Below are 14,469 nucleotides of genomic sequence, written 5' to 3'. Positions count from 1 at the left end.
CCCACTCCAGACGGACAGAATTGCTCGACAGACAGTTTATAGTTTATTTTTGATAATTTATTAATTAGTGTCACAAGGATGCTGACATTAACACTGCAATGAAGTCACTGTGAAAATCATGAAAAACTATGAAATTACTGTGAGAGTCGGTATGGACTCGAGTTGTCCAATGGACTCCTTCTGTGCTGGAATGACTCTATGACTGGAAATATATAACGTAGCGACAGGACTATATTACAAGACTGGAAATAATAAATGCATTTATTACAGGACCAGAAGTAAATCTGTCCCATACAACAACACCAGAGACTGTCTCTGCTCAAGTTTAGCTTCTGCTCGACTTTAAAAGAGTAAGAGGCAACTTAATTTAAACCTTCGAGATTCTGAAAGATCTTGGATGTGGAGAGGATGTTTACTCTTATGGGAGAATCTGGGGGTCACTGTTTAAAAAACAGTGCTGCCCATTGAAGACAGAGCTGAGAAGATTTTTTTCATTCAGAGAGTCTTGAATCTTTGGAAGTCCCTTCCTCAAAAGTAGAAGTAGAGTCTGATTTCAATAAGGAATTAGATACATTCCTTGGGGATCAAGGGATACGGGGGATGGGGGTGGGGGGAGGCGGGATTACAATGTTGAATTTGATGATCAGCCATGACCATAATGAACAGCGGAGCAAGCTCAAAGGGCCGAGTGGCCTCCTCCCCACTTGTATTTTCTAGTATGTTTCTATGTAAACATGAGGAGCCTGAAGTGTAACCAAATATTTTGCCACCGCTTCAGGCAACTTTCCACACTGAAACATAGAATCTAGAAGTGGGAGTAGGTCATTCAGCCCTTCGAGCTTGCTCCACCATTCATTATGGTCATGGTTGATCATCAAATTCAATATCCTAATCCCCCCCCACCCCCACCCCCTCCTGTTCCCCCATATCCCTTGATCTATATTCTGTGGCAGTGAATTCCACACATTCATCACCCTCTGGGTGAAGAAATTTCTCCTCACCTCAGTTCTAAAAGGTTTACCCCTTATCCTCAAACTATGACCCTGAGTTCTGGACTCCCCCCACCATTGGGAACATTCTTTCTGTATCTACCCGATCTAACCCTGTTAGAATTTTTAAGTTTCTATGAGACCCCACTCTTCTAAACTCCAGTGAATATAATCTTAACCAATTTCGTTTCTCCTCATTTGGTAGACTTGCCATCCCAGGAATCAGCCTGGTAAACCTTTGCTGTATTCCTTCTCTCACAAGGACATCCTTCCTTAGATAAGGACACCAAAACTGTACACAATACTCCAGGTGTGGCCTCACCAACACCCTATACAACTGCAGCAAAACATCCCTATCCCTATACTCAAATCCTCTTGCTATGAAGGCCAACATACCATTTGCCTTCTTTACTGCCTGCTGTACCTGAGCACTTACTTTCAGTGAGTGATGCACGAGGAATCCAACATCTTGTTGAGTATACACCTCCCTCAATTTACACCTATTCAAGTAATAATCTGTCTTCCTATTATTGCTGCCAAAGTGAATAAACTCACATTTATCATCACTATACTACAACTGCAATGCTGATGCCCACACACTCAGTCTGTCCAAATCACGCTAAAGCATCTCTGCAGCCTCCTCACAGCTCACCCTCCCACCCAACTTTGTATTATCTGCAAATTTGGAGATAATACATTCAGTTCCCTCTTCCAAATCATTAATATATAATGTGAAGAGTTGGAGTCCTCGCACAGATCCCTGCCAAACCCCACTAATCACTGACTGCCAATCAGAAAAAGACTCATTTATGCCAACGCTTCGCTTCTTATCTGCGAACCAGCTTTCTATCCATCTCAAGACATTCCCTGCAATACCATGTCCTTTAATTTTACATAGCAGTCTGTTATGTGAGACCTTGTCGAAAGCCTTCTGAAAGTCTAAAATAAACCACATCCACTGGTTCTTCTCGGCCAACTCTACTACTTACATCCTTACAAAATGCCAATAGATTCGTCAAACATGATTCCCTTTTGTAAATCCATGCTGTCTTTGTCTGATTATACCACTGCCTTCCAAATGCCGAGTTGTGAAATCCTTGATAATAGACACCAGCAACTTCCCCAGTACCAATGTTAGGCTCACTGGTCTATAGTTCCCTGTTTTCTCTCTCCCTCCCTTTTTGAACAGTGGGTTTACATTAGCTACCCTCCAATCTGTAGGAACTATTACCGATTCCAAAGAATTTTGAAAAATAACCACTATTTCCAGGACCACTTCCTTAAGTACTCTGGGATGAAGATTATCTGGACCTGGAGATTTATCCACCTTCAATCCCATCAATTTCCCCAAAACCATTTCTCAACTGATGCTGATTTCCTTCAGCCCCTGACTAAAACATGTTTCTTTCAGCCCTTCTGGTACATTATTCACATCTTCCTTTGTGAAAACTGAAGCAAAGTACAAATTTAATTCCTCAGCCATTTCTTTATTCCCCGTTATGAATTCTCCCATTTCTAACATTCGTTTTTGTCAATCTTCTTCTCTTTACATATCTATAGAAACTTTTACAGTCAGTTTTTATGTTCCCTGCCAGCTTACTTCCATACTCCAATGTTCCCTGGGAGTGGGTGAAGCTGTTGAAAACCTGTTGCTCAATCTGCTGTGCGATCCGGTCACTAGGACCCGGTTGGGAGCATAAAACGCTGAAGCCCCACCCACTCACTGTTGCGTCACAAAGATCCCAGCGCAGGCGCTCCGCTCCCTGCTGAATCAAGATGGCGGCTGTTAACCTGAGCCTCGTCCCGGGAAAAAGACCTGAAGCTGTAAACACGGGACCTGCGGATTACTATTAGAGGTTTGAGACCTTCAGCAGATATTTAGAAATCCTCTCCGTCCATCTGCCGGTTCCAATCCTCCCTCCATGTATCCGCATCCTTACCGGTTGCTGATGAGACAAAGGAATGTCTCTCCCCATTGCCATCATTCACGCTGCGCATGCGCCACACACTGCCTGACTGCGGATGCGCAGCTCTCTCCCGTGCTGTGGATAGGGGACATTCACTACCGCGAGGAATGGTGGGTAAAGCGCACGCCATCGAGACGCCTCATTTGTGAACAGTGAGCTTTTTCTGCTGCGATGTGAAAATTAGGGACAGTGATGCAGTCATTAGGAATCAAATTATACTGTAATCTAAGTACTCAAGGCATTCCTTATCCACCAAAAAGTAAGGGAATGGAAATTCTCGACCGAAATATCTGAAATTGATACATAATAAGGGGGAAGTCATAGAGGTTTACAGCATGGAAACAGGCCCTTCGGCCCAACTTGTCCATGCCGCCCATTTTTAAAAAAACCCCTAAGCTAATCCCAATTGCCCGCATTTGGCCCATATCCCTCTATACCCATCTTACCCATGTAACTATCTAAATGCTTTTTCAAAGACAAAATTGTACCCACCTCTACTACTATCTCTGGCAGCTTGTTCCAGCCACCTACCACCCTCTGTGTGAAAAAATTGCCCCTCTGAAACTTTTGTATTTCTCCCTTCTCACCTTAAACCTATGCCCTCTAGTTTTAGACTCCCCTACCTTTGGGAAAAGATATTGACCATCTAGCTGATCTGTGCCCCTCATCATTTTACAGACCTCTATAAGATCACCCCTCAGCCTCCTACGCTCCAGACAAAAAAGTCCCAGTCTATCCAGCCTCTCCTTGGAACTCAAACCATCAGGTCCCGGTAGCATTGCAGTAAATCTTTTCTGCACTCTTTCTAGTTTAATCATATCCTTTCTATAATAGGGTGACCAGAATTGCACACAGTATTCCAAGTGTGGCCTTACCAATGTCTTGTACAACTTCAACAAGACATTCCAACTCCTGTATTCAATGTTCTGACCAATGAAACCAAGCATGCCGAATGCCTTCTTCACCACTCTGTCCACCTGTGACTCCACTTTCAAGGAGCTATGAACATGTACCCCTAGATATCTTTGCTCTGTAACTCTCCCCAACGCCCTACCGTTAACTGAGTAAGTCCTGCCCTGGTTCAATCTACCAAAATGCATCACCTCACATTTGTCTAAATTCCATCTGCCATTCGTCAGCCCACTGCCGTATCTTTAATGAACATCAACACGCAAAAATGGAACTTGATGACTTTTAAACAGCTTGCCCTCTTGACATAGAAGTGTCATAATGGGAAATGTGTGTGGTGGATAGAGCTGTTTCTGGGGCACAGGGGATTGTGGGATCCACGGCCCCATTAAACAGCAGCTATTGGTATGTGTTTTATTAGAGAAGCGTCAGTGGCTGCAAACATTAACTCTGTTTCTGTCTCCATAGATGCTGTCTAACCTGATGAGTATTTACAACGTTTTCTCTTTTCATTTCAGATTTCCAGCAGCTGCAGTGTTTTGATTTTGTTTAGTTGAAGGCGTTGCTCATGGAACTGAGTCTAGAAACAAATGGACCATTTAAAGCTGTGTTTCAAGTAAGGAAAAAGTCGTTCTGTCAGGGATTTTCATTAAATTTACATTTAGAAAAATTTCAAATTTTTCAGTGTGTGGGAAGGGATTCAGTCGTTCATCCACACTGCTGAGGCACCAGCGAGTTCACAACTGGAACATGTACATTACTAGAATTACCAGCAATTGGCTAAACCTCCTTTGGCCGCACCTTCCAAAACTACAAACCTCTCCTCCAACATGGATAAGGGCAGTTTGTGCATGGAAACCCCACTACCTGCATTTACTCTTCAGAATCACGCACTATTCTGACTTGGTAGTATACTGCTCTGCCTTCACAATCACTCGGCCAAAATCCTAAAACTTATTTCCGAGCAACACAGTACAGTGGCTCAGGGTGGCACAGCGGTCAGCACTGTTGTCTCACAGCACCAGGGATCCAAGTTCGATTCCAGCTTTGGGTGACTGTCTGTGTGGAGTTTGCACATTCTCTCTGTGACTGCATGAGTTTCCTTCAAGTGCTCCGGTTTCCTCCCACACCCCAAAGGTGTACAGGTTAGGTGGATTAGCTATGCTAAATTGCCCCTTAAATGCAGGAGGTTACAGGTTACCTCAGGATTACAAGTTGTTTTGAGATTGAAAGCGACATTTGGAGGTGATAGTTTTCCTGCGTCCTTTGAGTTGGTGAAGGTTGTGGTTTGGCAGGTTCTGTCAGTTCTTGTCCAGTTGTAGATGTATAAAGTCCTTACCGTTCATTCCCTCCCTGTTTCATCTCTATCTTTCTCCTCTCATTGAGGCTGAATTCTTGTGTAGATCTGGACTGGGTGGCAGGTTTCCTGCATTGAAGGACATTAACAAACCATTTGGGTTTTTAATCACAATCCAGCAGCTTCCGGAGTCACTTCTTCCTTGTGCCGGCTCCACAAATTACCAGATTCATTCAGCTCAATTTCACAACCTACCTTTGTGTTTATCACTGTTTTTTCTCCTCTTTAAATTAATTTGCAGCCTCGAGAAATCCATGAGCCATGTACATATTCAGTGTGAGAGATTGCAACCCCTGAAGGAGCTGCTTCTCCACTTTTAGTTACAATTCTGTTCAGCCCCACGCTCCTGTTCATTGGCTGCCCAGTGTGGAGGAGACTGGGGAGGTCAGAGGATCTTTTCCTGGACCTGCTCTTGGGGCTGGTTAAAACAGTAATTTGTAGTTCAGCAGAGGGTAACTTGGCTGTGGGCCCCTCTTCTGTGGTTTCACAGTAACTTCATTACAGTGTTACTGTCAGCCTTACTTGTGACTAATAAAAATAAACTTTAACTTTCTTGTCCATGCTCGTGTGGTCCTGGAGAGGGAGCAGACAGTGTCGACTGAAACACTCGATATCTTCCACAACTCAGGGTACAGAGTGTCTCACAAACACTGGAAACAAAGTTCTGGTTTAGTTCAGATGGAAGTTCGATTGGACCACAAGATTTGGGGAAACAAGATTTGAAATAATATTCCATGGAAACTAGAATTGTTTGTTGTGAATTTCTATCCTGTACTGACAGTGATACTGACTCTGTCAATGTCTTTTACAAGGTCCACAAGGGCGATGAATTGCAGATGGGAAATGGAAACCAAACATCACATCAAGATCTGACAGAGTCACTCAATTCATCAGAACCTGAATATCATCTACCTTTAAATGTGGAAGGAGAAATGTTTGTCTGTTCTGGCGGTGGGGAACAATTTCAAACATCAGTGTGACGGGAAAAGCACTGAGACACACACCTGAGTGAGAGTGAACTGACTGGAAAGAGCTTTAACCAGTTACACAGCCTGAAAAAAACATCACACCATTCACAGCAGAGAACAATAAGATCATAAGAATTAGGATCAGAATTAGGCCATTGGACTCATCGGGTCTGCTCCTCCATTCAATGAGATCACGACTGATCTGATATGACAATCCAATTTTCTGCCTTGTCCCATAACCCTTAATAGCCTTACTTAGAAGCAATACACATGTTGTGTGTGGACAAGGCTTGAACAGACAAGAACACCCGCACCATGGAGAAACCATGGAAATGTGGGGACTGTGGGAAGGGATTCAGTTACCCATCGCTGCTGGAAATGCATCGGCGCAGTCACACTGGGGAGAGACCATTCACCTGCTCCGTGTGCGGGAAAGGATTCATTCAGTCATCCCACCTGCTGACCCACCAGCAAGTTCACATTGAAGAGAGGCTTTTTAACCACTCTGACGGTGATCACAACTCTAAAAGCTCTGAGGACCTGGTCACGCACCAATCTATTCACACCGAGAAACGGTTCTGCTGCTCTTACTGTGGGAAGTTATTTAAACGATCACAGAATCTCATTGAACACAAACGCACTCATACTGGGGAAAGGCCGTTCACCTGCTCTGTGTGTGGGAAGGGATTCACACGATCATCTCACCTCGCTACACACCGACTGGTTCACACTGATAACAGACCTTTCAAATGTACTGAATGTGAGAAGAGTTATAAAACCACAAGTGATCTGCTGATACACCAGCGAGTTCACAATGAGGAGAGGCCACTCAGATGTACAGTGTGTGGGAAGGGATTCACTCTGTTATCCAGCCTCCAGAAACACCAGCGAGTTCACACTGGGGAGAGGTCGTTCACCTGCTCCTTGTGTGGAAAAGGATTCATTTATTTAACCAGCCTCAGATCACACCAACTTGTTCACTCGGATAAGAAACCTTTCAAATGTTCTGAATGTGAGAAGAGCTTTAAGACCTCCAGTGTTCTGCTGAGACACCAGCAAGTTCACTCCGGGGAGAGACCGTTCACCTGCTCCGACTGTGGAAAGGGATTCACTCGCTCATCCAACCTGCAAACACACCAGCACATTCACACCGGGGAGAAACCGTTCGCTTGCTCTGAGTGTGGGAAGGGATTTTCTCACTCATCCCACCTGCTGAGACACCAACACACTCACAATGGAGAGAGACTGTTCACCTTCTCTGAGTGTGAGATGGGATTCACTCAGTCAACCCATCTTCTAAATTGACAAATGTCTGGAGGGGTTGGATTCTGTTGTTATTGCGGCTGTTAATCACATCCAGGACTGAACCGTGTTCATTCTGACAGTTGGAGTTTGTTTTTGCTGATGTTAGTGATCGCTATAACTGGGCTGGAGTTTAATACTCTGGATAAATGTCAACTGAACTAATATTGTTTCAGACACAAAGCCGGCACCTTCATTTCTCCAGGATAAGAACAGATTAATCAATGTCTTGTTGCATTTCTGTGCCCTTTTCTCGTTTCTAACTCTATATTATTTCAGTTCTCATACCTTCAGTTACTCTCATGGACAAGTCCCAGCTCCCCATACCTTCCAGAGTGTCTTTCCTGGCATCGGAATCCAGGGAAGGCATCAGTAACACATCCACGATCACAAACGATAAATCACAGTTGTTTGCACTGATCCACTGTTGCCCCAATCATTGAGGATGGTGATATTTGTGGAGCTTTCTCTCTCTGTGATTTGTTTAATTGTCCACCATTCACGACTGGATGTGGGGGGACTGCAGCTCTGATCTGATCCGTTGCTTGGCCCTGCCTGGAACATGCTGCTTCTGCTGTTCAGCATGCTTATAGTCTCATGTTACAGAGTAACCAGGTTGGAATCTCAGGTTTAGGGTGCCCAGTGCTGCTCCTGACTTGTTCTCCTACACTCCATGTTGATTTAGGGGAGGTGATGACTGGTGGTATTATTGCTGAACTATTAATCCAGAAACTCAGCTAATGATTTGGGGACCGGGTTTCGAATCCCACCACATCAGTTGGTGGAATTTGAATTCAATGAAAAAAATCTGGAATTAAGAATTTACTGATGACCATAAAACTATTGTTGATTATCGTAAAAAACCCATCTGGTTCACTAATGCCCTTTAGGGAAGGAAATCTGCTATCCTTACCCGGTCTGGCCTACATGTGACTCCCTCTGAAATGGCCTCGCAAGTCACTCAGTTTAAGGGCAACTAGGACTGGGCCATAAATGCTGGCCATCCAGCAATGCCCATTTCCCACGAATGAATAAAAAAGAATTTCAACTTGAGGACTCCCAGGAAGACTCACTTGCACTGTCCACCTCTGTGCTGCTCCCTCTACTCAGGTCTGAACTGCTGGTAGGACAGAACATTTTGGCAGGAAGGATAAAAGGGAAGCATATTATCTAAATGGTGAGAGATTGTAGAGCTCTGAGATGCAGAGGGTTCTGAGTGTTCGAGAGATTGAATAAACTGGGATTGTTCTCCCTGGAAAGATGGAGGCTGAGGCTCGACCTGATAGACGTTTATAAAATTATGAGGGGTGTGGATAGGGTGAACAGTTGGGAGCTTTTTCCCAGGGCAGAAATGACAATTACAAGGCGGCACAAGCTCAAGATAAAGGGGAAAGGTTCAGTGGAGATGTTGGGGGAAGGTTTTTACACAGAGGATGGTGGGGCCTGGAATGCGCTGCCAAGTGAGGTGGTTGAGGCAGATACATGAGCAACATTTAAGTCTTATCTGGATAGACACATGAACAGCCGGGGAATAGAGGGATATAAGTGGTTGGTCTCGATAGGACAATGTGATCAGCGTTGGCCGAAGGGCCTGTTCCTGTGCTGTTCTTTGCATGAATCACGAAAAGCTAGTAAGCAGGTAAAGCAAGTAATTAGGAAAGCTCTCATTTATTGTGAGGGGAATTGATTACATAAATATGGAGATTATGCTTCAGTTATCCAGAGCACCAGTGAGACCACATCTGGAGTACGGTGTACAGGATTGGTCATCTTGTTTAAGCAAGGATGTAAATACATTGGAAGCAGTCGATTGACCAGACTAATGCTGGAAATGTATGGATTATGGGTAAAGCTTGGACAGGCTAGGTTTGTGTCTGCTGGAGTTTAGAAGAGTAAGATAAATTTGATCGAAACATAGAAGATCCTGAAGGTTCTTGACAGGTTGATGTGGAAAGGATGTTTCCTCTTCTGTGAGAATCTAGAGCTCGGGGTCCCTGTTTAAAAATAAGGGTTCGCACATTTAAAACGGAGATGAAGTGAAATATTTTCTTTCAGAGGGTCGTGAACCTCTGGAACGCCTCTGAAAAGGCGGTGGAAGCAAAATATTTGAAAATTTTTAAGGCAGATGTAGATAGATTCTTGGCAAGCAAGTGGGCGATAGATTATTGGGGGTAGGCAGGATGCAGATTTAAGGTTACTATCAGATCAGCCCTGATCTGATTAAATGGTGGAGCAGACTCAAGGGACCAAATAGCCGAATCCTGCTCCTTGTTCCTGTGAGACATTAACAGTAAGATATGATTCAAAGTATGACTGTGTCAGCCTGTTTCTCGACTGGACTGTTTGACTGTAGGAACGGTCATGTTTAATAGTTTGTAGCTTAGCTATGTGTAATGATCAAGTAATTGAAGCTTATTAATCAATTAATCTGCTGTGATATTCTGCTGAATTGTAATACATTAGTATCATGTAACTGGCTTTGTCTGTAACTGCGTTCTTATTTGACAAGTGAAATACATCACATGACCCGAGGCCGGTGTAAAGCTACACTTTTATACTTTAATTACAGAGTCCTGTGGATCCCATCAACTCTGGATGAGCTGAGGTCTGGAACTGTTAACCCCTCAGCCATTGACAACAACAGTTATACTTGAGTTAGAGGCCATATTGTGTGAAGAAACCAGCTGTGAAGTTTCAAACCTTCAGCACTGTGTCGTAAATTAATGTATCCTTTTAACTTGTAATATCTTAAAAGAAGCAGTCACTTTCCTTCAGACTATATAACCGTCTTTGATTTGAAAAATTAAAGATTTTAGTTCTCCAATCAGTTTTCATAGCGTAGTGGTTATTCTGACTAATTACTTTTGAACATTTATCAATTGAATGTATCATACTGTATTTGTGTTTCCTGCTCTCTCACCTTTCACACACTGATTTGATGCCACTTTCTTTGGATTTTAGATCTGAAGTAACTTTGTAATTTCTGTATTAGTTTAAGGCTGTGTGTCACTTTGTGTCCTTTTAATTAACTGTGTTCCAAGCTCTGGCAACCACTACAAAAACCAGCAAGCACTTTCTTTAACCAAAATATACTGATAGTCACCTGCCCCAATGAGAACTCTACAGGATTACTACACATCAATTAGACAAAGAACAAAGAACAATACAGCACAGGAACAGGCCCTTCGGCCCTCCAAGCCAGCGCCGCTCAAGTGCCCAACTAGACCATTCGTTTGTATCCTTCTATTCCCAGTCTGTTCATGTGGCTATCTAGATAAGTCTTAACGATCCCAGCGTGTCTGCCTCAATCGCCTTGCTTGGCAGTGCATTCCAGGCCCCCACCACCCTCTGTGTAAAATACGTCCCCCTGACATCTGTGTTGAACGTTGCCCCCCTCACCTTGAACCCGTGACCCCTTGTGTTCGTCACCTCTGACCTGGAAAAAGGCTTCCCACCGTTCACCCTATCTATACCCTTCATAATTTTATACACCTCTATTAGGCCACCCCTCATCCTCTGTCTTTCCAGGGGGAACATCCCCAGTTTACCCAATCTCTTCTCATAGCTAAGACCCTCCATACCAGGCAACATCCTGGTAAACCTTTTCTGCACTCTCTCCAAAGCCTCCACGTCCTTCTGGTAGTGTGGCGACCAGAACTGGACGCAGTATTCCAAATGTGGCCTAACCAACATTCTATACAGCTGCAACATCATACGCCAACTTTTATATTCTATGCCCCATCCAATAAAGGCAAGCATACAATATGCCTTCTTCACCATCCTCTCCACCTGTGCTGCCACCTACATGGATCTGTGGACTTGTACACCCAGGTCCCTCTGTGTGTCTATACTCCTGATGGTTCTGCCATTTATTGTATAGCTCCCCCTTACATTAGATCTACTGAAATGCATCACTTTGCATTTATCTGGATTAAATTCCATCTGCCATTTCTCCGCCCAATGTTCCAGCCTATCTATATCCTGCTGTATTCTCTGACAATGTTCATCACTATCCGCAACTCCAGCAATCTTCGTGTCGTCCGCAAACTTACTGATCACGCCAGCTACATCTTCCTCCAAATCATTTATATATATCACAAACAGCAGTACAGAGCCCTGCGGAACACCACTAGTCACAGACCTCCAACCGGAAAAAGACCCCTCCACTGCTACCCTCTGTCTTCTATGGCTAAACACAGTAAGAGGTTTAACAACACCAGGTTAAAGTCCAACAGGTTTATTTGGTAGCAAAAGCCACACAGCTGCCCGGTTCACAGCTCAGAGAAGCTGAGTAGGAAGAAGATAGACAACAGTCTATCTGTATTATGTCACCCAGTGGTGGCATGTAGATGAGAAACAGGAGGGGCAAAGGATAAACTCTTGGGGGAAACTAGTGCAGGGGCTTTGGAGAGGAAAGAGAGGTTGGAGATGGGGTACCAAAAGTGTGGCTTTTGCTACCAAATAAACCTGTTGGACTTTAACCTGGTGTTGTGAAACTTCTTACTGTGTTTACCCCAGTCCAACGCCGGCATCTCCACATCATGACTTCTATGGCTAAGCCAGTTCTCCACCCATCTAGCTAGCTCACCTTTTATCCTGTGAGATTTAACCTTTTGCACCAGCCTGCCATGAGGGACCTTGTCAGACGCTATACTAAAATCCACGTAGACGACATCCACGGCCCTTCCCTCCTCAATCGTTTTTGTCACCTCCTCAAAAAACTCAACCAAATTTGTGAGGCATGACCTCCCTCATGCAAAACCATGCTGTCTTTCGACAATGAGATTATTCAGTTCTAAATGCGCATATATCCTGTCTCTAAGAATCTTCTCCAACAATTTCCCTACCACGGACGTCAAGCTCACCGGCCTATAATTACCCGGGTTATTCTTGCTACCCTTCTGAAATAACGGGACCACATTTGCTATCCTCCAATCCTCTGGCGCCTCACCTGTGTCCAGTGAAGAGACAAAGATTTCTGTTAGAGGCCCAGCAATTTCATCTCTTGCCTCCCTGAGGAGTCTAGGATAGATGCCATCTGGCCCTGGAATTTGTCTGTCTTAATGTTTCCTAAAAAACCTAACACTCCCTCCCTTGTAATTGAGATTTTTTCTAACGGGTCAACACATCTCTCTGAGACAATACCAGTCAACATGTCCCTCTCCTTTGTGAATACTGATGCAAAGTATTCGTTTAGGATCTCATCGACTTCCTTTGGTTCGAAGCATGATTCCCCTCCTTTGTCCCTGAGAGGTCCGATTCTCTCCCTAACAACCCTCTTGTTGCTAACGTATGTATAAAATGCCTTAGGATTCTCCTTAATCCTGTATGCCAAGGACATTTCGTGACCCCTTTTTGCCCTTCTAACTCCCCGTTTGAGTTATTTTCTCCTTTCTCTGTATTCCTCCAGTGCTCCATCTGTTTTTAGCTGCCTGGACCTCATGTATGCCTCTTTTTTCTTTTTAGCTTCTCTGGAACATGTTTCTGTCTGTTGTTCCCCCAAATCTGTAAATACCCATCCCACACACACTCCCCCCTCCCTGGGCTGAAATCCAAATAAAGTTATGGATAATTATGCTAAATCGCCCTTTGGTGATGGGGGGGTGGGGGGAGCGGGGGGCTAGCAAGGTGAATGCATGGGGTTGTGGGGATGGAGCCTGGGTGCAGACTTGATGGGCCACATGGCCTCCTTCTGCACTGTAGGGATTTTATGATTCTAGAGTAACAGACCTTGTGTCCGGAACTGACTGCGTGGAGATTTTCTTTGAGGAGCCAAACCGCCTGGTTATTAACCCCTCTAACAAGAGGAAAGGTTTTCTGCAAAAAAATGGAAAGGTTATAACATGGGGCAGACTCCGAAAGTAACTGATACATTAGAGGGCCAGTCAGGAGGCTGCAGGAAATGATCGGTAGATGACCATCACCATGAAGAAACCAATCAGAAACTGATTACACACCACCGACATCAATCAGGGACATCTTTTTTGTGTCCAACCAAATAAACAAAATCAACTTAACTTCGGGACAACTCAAAAAGGGGCAGCTCCCTAAAAGGAGGGGAACCGCCCAAAACAAAAAACAAAGCGGAAAGGAAACTTAAAACATCAAATTAAAATGTGATTAAAGGGGTCAATAACACACCCCAGTCCCTGCAGTGCCCAGCGGGCATGGAAGGCTTCAGTGGTGCCCTCAGACACTGCATGCTCCCTTTCCAGGGACACCTGGCCACGAATATAGCTGTGGTAGAGGGGGCAGACAGTCAGGTTGAAGACCCTTTCGATCGCCCTCTGCCTGGACCTGTAGATGGAATTAAATCAATCAGAGACTGATCATGCGAACCAGAGTTCAGGAACACCATTGATCATGTACAAGGGGCTGTGTCCAGAAAAAGTTAATAAGTATCAGCTTTCAGCTGCCCGGTTCACAGCTCAGAGAAGCTGAGTAGGAAGAAGATAGGCAACAATCTATCTGTATTATGTCACCCAGTGGCGGCATGTAGATGAGAAACAGGAGGGGCAAAGGATAAACACTTGGGGGACACCTAGTGCAGGGCCTTTGGAGAGGAAAGAGAGGTTGGAGATGGGGTAGCAGTTGGCAAAGACTTGGGATTGAGTGTTTTTTTAGGATTGGTGATGACAGTGGATTTGAAAGTGAGAGAGACAGTATGAGAGAAAAGAGAGAACTGTCAACAATATCACCTAATGTGGGGAAGTTGGATGATCAGCAGTTTAGTGAGAATAGGATTGATGGAGCACAAGGTGGGTCTCATGGACAAGATGCAGAGGGCATGAAGGGAGATAGGAGAGAAACTGGAGAAAGCTGTAGGTTCTGGGCTTGAGCAAGATGGAACTTTAGACACGGTTTGTCCCGGTGAGCTTGTGGAAGGGAGGGAAGCAGCAGAGGCAGCTGATCAGATTGTCCCAATCTCACAAAGAAGCTCCATGAGCTCCTCACACTTGGAGGTGAGGTTGGAAGAG

General features: G+C 44.5%; 1 protein-coding gene across 2 annotated transcripts in view; it reads left to right on the top strand.

Moving 5' to 3' along the window:
- The window catches only part of LOC144485689 (uncharacterized), a 259,005-nt gene that overhangs the window by 46,220 nt on the left and 198,316 nt on the right, over positions 1-14,469 (top strand). The gene's annotated exons all lie outside the window — the stretch shown is intronic.

Source organism: Mustelus asterias, unplaced genomic scaffold (assembly GCF_964213995.1).
Source record: "Mustelus asterias unplaced genomic scaffold, sMusAst1.hap1.1 HAP1_SCAFFOLD_210, whole genome shotgun sequence".
Classification (NCBI taxonomy): Eukaryota; Metazoa; Chordata; class Chondrichthyes; order Carcharhiniformes; family Triakidae; genus Mustelus; species Mustelus asterias.
This window is presented reverse-complemented; position numbering and strand designations above follow the sequence as displayed.